The sequence below is a fragment of the Mastomys coucha genome, unplaced genomic scaffold (genome assembly GCF_008632895.1).
Source record: "Mastomys coucha isolate ucsf_1 unplaced genomic scaffold, UCSF_Mcou_1 pScaffold14, whole genome shotgun sequence".
NCBI lineage: Eukaryota > Metazoa > Chordata > Mammalia > Rodentia > Muridae > Mastomys > Mastomys coucha.
In genome coordinates this window covers 74,670,143-74,679,295 of record NW_022196896.1, presented here as the reverse complement: position 1 = coordinate 74,679,295, position 9,153 = coordinate 74,670,143, and the positions used below count along the sequence as shown (strand labels likewise).

The 9,153-nt window shown below is 38.7% G+C and overlaps 1 non-coding gene across 1 annotated transcript; it reads right to left on the bottom strand.

Moving 5' to 3' along the window:
• Window positions 1-3,985: 3,985 nt before the first annotated feature.
• Window positions 3,986-4,094, bottom strand: LOC116089533. The gene has a single exon (XR_004118338.1). It is a non-coding gene; the product is annotated as a U6 spliceosomal RNA (small nuclear RNA).
• Between the last annotated feature and the right edge of the window lie 5,059 nt (window positions 4,095-9,153).

The following is a 9,153-nucleotide window of genomic DNA, read 5'->3' as shown; positions in this document are numbered from 1 at the left end:
ACACATAAACACTAAAAACACAAGCATGAAAACATACAAACACACACAATACATAACTACAAACATATAAAGACACAGCACTAACAGACACAAAAAATACACGATATACATACATGCAAACACACAGAAACACATACACAAGTGTACAAACACAAAAATACATATACACACACACAAAACACAATGATACACAAACAGAAGCATATGAACACAAACACAATCACACATAAAAATTCATATTGCACATAAAGCATATGAATAAGCATACACAATCACACATATAATCACACACAAACACAGAAGCATGCACATACAGTCACATAAATATATAAAACCTTATAAATACACACAAAACACACATCAGCGTGAATTCAGTTACAAACACAAAAGCACATGTATAAATTCATACCAATTCAGATACACAGAAATAGAAACACAAAACATACAAATGCATACAAATGTAAACACGCATACAAATACATAAAAACATACATAGAAGCACACATGCAAACACACAAACACTACCACACACATAAATAAGCATCACATACATAACCACACAGAAATACTCAAACATACAAGCATGATACAAACTTTAACACATTAACAAATATACAAAACACACATAAACAGACAAATGCAAAGACATAAGCATATAGAAAAGTATATACCTACAGACATAAACACACATAAATGTACTAACACAAACACATATAAACACACACATAAATATACAGACACCAGAAACATGTAAATATAAACTTCAACAACGATAACTCCTATACTCACTCCAATACACACATAGATGTTCCAGCATGTCCAACCAAAGAGACACAACTACACACAAGCACATTTATACACATAATTGAAATACAAACACACACACATACAGGCATGCATAAAAACATACACAACAAGGCAGTGGTGGTGCACGCCTTTAATCCCAGCACTTGGGAGGCAGAGGCAGGCGGATTTCTGAGTTTGAGGCCAGCCCAGTCTACAGGACAGCCAGGGCTACACAGAGAAACCCTGTCTCAAAAAAATAAAAGCCAAAAAAAAAAAACCCCAAAACAAAAACATACACAACATACTTCCACATATACTCAGACACTCCAACCACAAACACTAGCATACATACACATACACAAACATTATAAACATACACAAACATAAAACACAATTGTGAAAAATATACACAAACACAAATGTACAAATATACACACAAGCACACACACAATTACACATACAATACTATCTTAGAGACACAACTACACAAACACACACACAAGGAAGTGCACATATACATGCACTGTTCTCATTTGCTTTCTGTTACTGTGACAAACACTAGGATTAAAAGCGACCCAGAGGAAAGGTTTTTTTTGTTGTTGTTGTTGGTTGGTTGGTTTTGGCTTACTGATTATAATCCTTGATTAAGGGAAGCAAAGGAACCGGAAGGAAAGCAGGAACTGAAGCAGACACCATAGAGGAGAGCTGTTACTTCCTTCTCCCTAGGCTCATGTTCAGTTAGCTTTCCTGTATATCACAGGCCAACATGCCCAGGGATGGCACTGCCCATGATGGGCTGAGTCTTCCTACATCAACTGCACTAAAAAAATGCCCTGCAGACTGCCCACAGCTCAATCTGCTGGAAACAGTTCTTCAATTGAGGTTCCCCCTTTCCTATGTGTGTCAACTTAATAACCAAGATTAGCCATCACATGTACAACACACATACAAATATATACAAATATGCACTGATATACAAACACACACACACACACAAAGCTCTACAAACATATCTGCACAAACACACAAATCACACCGACGATATGCAAACACACTCACACAATGGGTAGGCCTACTGTTGTTCAAATCACACTGTCCCTGTGAACTGGTGGTAGAAGAAGTGCTCAGGGAGGTGAAAATGTGTGGAACTCACAATGATAGTCAGGGAAGCTGGTGGCAACAGAGATGCCTGAGTTCCTGTTATGTTTGCAGTATCAGTGCCCCCCCCACTCCAACTAGAGATGCTCTTTTATCCTCATATCCTTATACATCCCTCTATTCTTTTAAAATGTGTCTGTGCATATGTATGTATATATGTGTGTATGTATGTATGCATGTATGTATGTATGTATGTCATGCCTGTACATGTACCTAGGGAGCCCAGGAGATGGCTTTGGATCTCCTGGAGCTGGAGTTACTAAAGCTCCTGCACTGTCTGATATGGGTCCTCTGGACGAGCAGCAAGTACTCTTAACCTCGGATCCCTTCATTCCTATATTCTTTCAAATTAACCTTGAAAATGTCCTTAGTCTAGCTCAAGTCAGCTTCTATTTTTAGTAACCAAGGCATTGCTAATTAATAGAGCTTTGTAGTTTCAAAGCTATACCACATTTCCCCCAACTGTCTTTGGAAAAAACCCACTATAGAGATGAGCATTGCAAGTGGCTCAATGGTCTAAAGCTCTCGTTCTGAAAGTCTAAATTACGCATTTCTTCCATCTTCATGTCTTCTAGGTGAAGAGTTCAGATTTGCCGTGACAACTGAAGGTCTTCAGGGCTGGATTAGTCTGAAGAGAGGTATGACCAAGGCAACCCACTGCTGTCTCCCACAAAAAATGCCAGACAGGGAGTAAGTCTCATGCCAGGCCAGCCAGCCTCCATAACATTCCCTACACAGTGATGTGCCTGTCTTGATTCCACATGTGCCTCTCAGTGGAGACCAGAGTCCTCTCCTTACTATTTTCATTCTGGCCTAAAACTGATTTCTAAGAAACTGGAAAAAGGCCCTTTCTCAGAAATTTTGCTTCATGTCTTCAGCTAATCTGGCAACTATATGGTATAGCTTCTTGCAGCTCACTGGGTCGCATTCATTGCCATCATTGAAGCAAACACATTCTCCCTGTGGGGAATTTGAACTCATTCTTAAAGAGACTCATTCTGTTATGGTCGAGAAAATGTGAATTCGAGGCCAACCTGAGCTACTCAGCAAGATTCTATCTATAAAATCTTAAGTAAATAAAATTGTTAAGCAATCTAATGAACATGAACACAAAGGCATAATAAAGGAGTGGAATCTAGGAGATGAGAATTGCCCAGTGTCCTTTTACTACACCATAGCCCCTTCTCCATGTTTAAATAAAACCTCTTAAAGCAAGACTGGGACACATAAGCCAATACTGCTCTTTAATATCAAGAGAGATATTTGTAGATACCAACAATTCTTTGTTCAATATATGCTGCGGATTACTTAAACACTTATAGACAAAGCCTGAGGGTTAGGAGATGACAATGGGCCAAGTGCTTGCCATGCAAGTCTGACAACCTGAATTTAACTCTCTTGTACTTCAGTAAATAAAAAGCCAGATAGGATGCCACACAACTGTTATCCTACCAATGGGGAGGCAGACACAGGGGTATTCCTGAGCCCATTGGCCTGTTAGTCTAGCCCAGTCTGCAAGTTTCAGGCTCCATGAGAAATCTTGTTTCAAACACTAAGACAGAGACGACAATTGGAGAAAGACGCCCATTGACAACTTCTGGTCTTCATGCACATGCACTCATGGCCACTCATATACATACAAATAAACAATTCTAAAGTAGGTGAACACCATGGATTCTTGGCATTATTCATGCAGTCAGGTACTTACATATTGTAAGATGTGCCAATTTTAGCATGACACTGGCTTTTTTTTTTTTTTTGGCTATTTAAAAAAAAAAACAAACCTTTTCATTGTTTTTTTTTTGTGAATTTCACGTCATGCACTCAATCCCACTCATCACCTCTCCTTTCATATCCATTCTTTACCCTTGCAACCCTACTCCAACAGAGAAAAAAAAAACATTGTGGAAGTTGTAGTGTGTCACAGGGTGCCCCACAATATACCTTTTGTCCACACTTCTTTGCTTGCAAATATTCATTGCAATGACTCGTTGGTCTAGTATGATGCCTCCAGCTTCTATTACTTTTATCAAAAAAAAAAAAAAAAATGGAACAATTCACAAAATTGCATGTCGTCCTTGCACAGGGGCCATGCTAATCTTGTCTGTATCGTTCCCATTTTAGAATGTATGTGCTGCCGAAGTGAGCATGGCTCTTGTCTTTTTGTTTGTTTGTTTATTTGATGCTTCAAGATGGTCCTTGTATTTGAAGAGCACTGATCAAGATTCACACATTATAACTGAGAAAACCAAAGCCTAAAGGCATCAGTACCCTGTCTATCACCTGAAGATGAAACTAGTCAGAAGGCGAAGGCATTCTTTCTTCCCCAGCCTTTTGATCCACAGTGCATGGATTTGAATTATGAAGCTACAAGGGGAGCCTGGGATTCAAACACAGCTTTGACTATGGAGATATAAATGGCCTTAGTGACAATCAGACAAGGGTGGATGAATCAGACTCAGATTCATGTTTCCTAACCAGTCACTGTAAAATGTTGTCATTGTTATTTGTCATCCTCCCTTTTAAGTCCACAGAGTCCTTTGGGGTAGCTGACTATTCTTGAGTCTGAGAATTTGCTCTGGAGTATGGCCTATGGACCACATTTCATGTCATTAAAAAGAAACAAAAAAAAACCAAAAAACAAAAAACAAAACAAAACAAAAAAACGAACCTTCCCTCACCCAGCACCAATCAAATATCAATAGATCTCCAGCTAGGTGGGACTTCATGCCTTCCCTCTCCAAACTATGTGTTTTGTCTGGCTTGAGCTTGGTTTATCTCGTAATTACTGTCACGGTTGCTCTAGGTTCACAAGGACATCTCTCTTATTATGTCTGTTAAATACTTCTTTTTAAGTTATTTACTACCTCAGGCCTTGCAATCATTCCCTGAGCCTTACAGGCTGGTTTGACCATAAACTTCCCATTTAGGGCTGGGCACTCCAAACATCCTCATTTTCTGTACATTGTGGGACTCTGTGGGTTGTCACCTACAGCAGGAAACAGTTTCTCTGATGAGAGCTGAGTGATGTTGATCTACTGCTACAGCAAGAAATCCGGAGTCATTTCATTGCTATGTCCACTTGTTGGAATAGTAGTAGGTTTTCCCCTAGGGTCCACAACCTGTCAAGCAGTGCCAGAAAACAAGCCCTGGACAAGCAGGGAATCTCACCAGCCCTTCACTTGGTGGCCATGACACCTTTAGCTTGGGTTCCTTTATGGAATGGGCAAATGATCTCAGCATCCTATGCGCTTTCCAAAAATGTTTCCCTTGGTTTTTCTGGCCTGTGTGTCAAGGCTGGTGTGATTGTATTTACCCTATTAAATTACTGGTGCCTTCCTGCTATAGACATAAACTGAGGTATTTATTCTAAGGGACTAGGAGAGCATGAAGAGTTTCACTTATGGTGTGTGTATATGATGTGTGCATGTGATCATGCAAGTAGAGGTCAGAGGGTAACTTTCCAAACTAGTTCTTACCTTCCACTTTGCTTTGAGATAGGGTCTCTCTTGTTCGTGTACCTCTGCCATGCACGTCAGACTAGCTGATCCCTAAGTTTCAGGGAGGGTCTCCTGTTTCTACTTCCCATTCTCCTTAGGAGTGTATGGTTACATATGTGTACTACTGCATATAGCCTTTTATATAGGTTCCAGGGACTGGGTGGCTAGTGCTCTTATCCATTGAGGCATCTTCCCTACCTTGAAGTGAATTTTTTTTTATGAATTTCTTTTTTTGTTTGTTTGTTTTTGTTTTGTTTGTTTGTTTGTTTTCGAGACAGGGTTTCTCTGCCTGGATGTCCTGGAACTCACTCTGTAGACCAAGCTGGCCTCGAACTCAGAAATCCGCCTGCCTCTGCCTCCCAAGTGCAAGGACTAAGGGCATGCGCCACCACCGCCCGGCTGAAGTGAATTTTAAAAGCCATTTTTGTTAAGTTAAAAAGTACTTCTCTAAAAATAAATAAGTGGTGGTGCACACCTGTCTTGAAAGACCAAAAAAAAAAAAAAAAAGTACTTCGTATAAAAGTCAATTACCTTGTGCTTTGGCTCATGAATACTGAGTTGTAGGTTTGTACAGTCTGAGAATATGAGAGGTTTTTGTGATTCCATGGGTCATTTCTTCCTGACTTGAGGTTGGATGCATACATACCTCTGGCTGGTCATGTGCAGAACTGCTCTGTGTTAGCAGAAGCTACAGGCAGAGGTGGCAAGTTTACTTTCATGGAATTAAACTCATAAATTCACCATTCTTAGAGATAAAGATGAATATTTTGGCAGGCTTTAAATTTGTCATATAGCAGAGGCTCGCCTTGAACTCTTGATCCCCCTGTCTCCACCTTCCAAGTACTGGAATTACAGACATTGTACTGTAAACCAGCCATGGCTTGAATTTGAAACCATGGCAACTATAGGTAATCAATGGTAGAAGTTTCAAATAAAAGAAACAAGGTTCTTACAAACATCCAGATGTCTTACAAACATCCAGATGTCTATGATGGTGGCCTGGGACTTGGATCAAGAATCACTAGTATTTTGAAATTTAAAAGTCATTTTACTGAAAACATGTTTTCTTTTACATGAATCTGTTCAGCTATGAAGTTTAGTAGTTGCCCAGTCCCCAATCTGTGGAGCTTCCTTCTACTCTTTGAGATGCTGGTTGTGATGGGGGAAATAAGGTTTCCAGGTGCCCTGAATTCCGGCGTGCATAGTGTATATGTATATGTGAGGTAGTTCTAAATGACAAGCCTGTGAATGTTGTCAGAAGGAGGTGTATAATGGTTTATGTTATTAGTATTATGTTTTTGCTTTTTTTGGTTTTTTAATATTTTGTTTTATGTCTGAATGTTCTGCCTGCATGCATGTATGTGTGCCACATGCATCTCTGGTGCCCATGGAAGCTGGAAGTGGCTGTCAGGTCCCCTGGATGGGACTGGAGTTACAGAAGGTTGTGAGTCACCATGTGGATGCTGGAAAATGAACTTGAGTCCTCTGCAAGGTCAGATAAACTATCCATGTCCAATGGTTAGGGTTTTTTTTATTTTTTATTAAACTAATAAAATTTATTTTAAAGTATACAACTCAGTATTGACATTTTTTAAGTCACCAAAATAATATATAATAGTTAAATGACTGTAAAATATATATGATATCTTCTGAAGCTAAAAGTAATATGCACTCAACCAATTTTTAAAGTCTATTTGGAACTTTAAACATGATAGAAGTAGAAAAAAATCTCATACGAAGTCCTCTAACAAAGGAAATTGTGAAAAGTTCTTGATTAGACAGAAGCTATTCCATCTCCAAGGGAAAATACGGAGTGTAACTGTGGCTTCATAGAATGAATTGGGTAGTGTTCCTTCTGCTTCTACTTTGTGGAATAGTCTGAAGAGTACTGGTATTAGGTCTTCTTTGAAGGTCTGATAGAATTCTGCACTAAGCCCATCTGGTCCTGGGCTTTTTTTGGTTGGGAGATTTTAATAACTGCTTCTATTTCTTTAGGGGTTATGGGACTGTTTGGGTGGCTTATCTGATCCTGATTTAACTTCAGTACCAGTATCTGTCTAGAAAATTGTGCATTTCATCCATATTTTCCAGTTTTGTTGAATATAGGCTTTTGTAGTAGGATCTGATGATTTTTTTGAATTTCCTAAGTTTCTGTTGTTATGTCTCCCTTTTCATTTCTGATTTGTTAATTTGATACTGTCTCTGTGCCCTCTGGTTAGTCTGGGTAAGTGTTTATCTTGTGGATTTTCTCAAAGAACCAGCTCCTGGTGTTGTTGATTCTTTGTATAGTTCTTTTTGTTTCTACTTGGTTGATTTCAGCCCCGAGATTGATTATTTCCTGCTGTCTACTCCTCTTAGGTGTATTTGCTTCTTTTTGTTCTAGAGCTTTCAGGAGTGCTGTTAAGCTGGTAGCATATGCTTTCTCTAGTTTCTTTTTGGAAGCACTCAGAGCTGAGCTTTCCTCTTAGAGCTGCTTTCATTGTGTCCCATAAGTTTGGGTATGTTGTGCCTTCATTTCCATTAAATTCTAAAAAGTCTTTAATTTCCCTATTTCTTCTTTGACCAAATTATCATTGAATAGGGCATTGTTCAGCTTCCATGTGTATGTGGGTTTTCTGTTGTTTTTATTGCTATTGAAAACCAGCCTTAGTCTGTAGTGATCTGATAGGATGCATGGATTATTTCAATCTTCTTGTATTTGTTGAGGCTTGTTTTGTGACTGATTATATGACTGATTTTGGAGAGGGTACTATGTGGTGCTGTGAAGAAGGTATAATTTTTTGTTTTAGAATGAAATGTTCTATAGATATCTGTTAAATCCATTTGGTCCATAATTTCTGTTAGTTTCAATGTCTCTGTTTAGTTTCTGTTTCCACGATCTGTCCATTGATGAGAGTGGGGTGTTGAAGTCTCCCACTATTATTGTGTGAGGTGCAATGTGTGCTTTGAGCTTTAGTAAAGTTTCTTTTATGAATGTGGTGCCCTTGAATTTAGAGCACATATGTTCAGAATTGAGAGTTCTTCTTGGTAGATTTTTCCTTTCATGAGTTTGAAGTGTCCTTCCCTATCCTTTTTTATAACTTTTGGTTGAAAGTTGCTTTTATTCGACATTAGGATGGCTACTCCAGCTTGTTTCTTAGGATCATTTGCTTACTTAGAAAATTGTTTTCCAGCCCTTTACTCTGAGGTGTGGTGCATTTCCTGTATGCAGCAAAATGCTGGGTCCTGTTTATGTATCCTTTCTGTTAGTCTATGTCTTTTTATTGGAGAATTGGGTTCATTGATGATGTTAAGAGATATTAAGGTCTAATGATTGTTGCTTCCTGATATTTTTGATGTTATTTTTATGTTTGTGTAGCTATCTTCTATTGGCTTCACTGACAGAAGATTACTTTCTTGTTTTTTCTAGGGTGTAGTTCCCTCCTTGTGTTGGCATTTTCCATCTATTATCCTTTGTAGGGCTGGATTTGTGGAAAGATATTGTGTAAATTTGGTTTTGTCATGGAATATCTTTGTTTTCTACATCTATGGTAATTGAGAGTTTTGCTGGGTATAGTAGTCTGGGCTGGCATTTTTGTTCTCTTAGGGTCTGTCTGACATCTGCCCAGGATCTTCTAGCTTTCATAGTCTCTGGTGAGAAATCTGTAATTCTGATAGGCCTGCCTTTATATGTTACTTGCCTTTTTTCCCTTACTGCTTTTAAAATTCT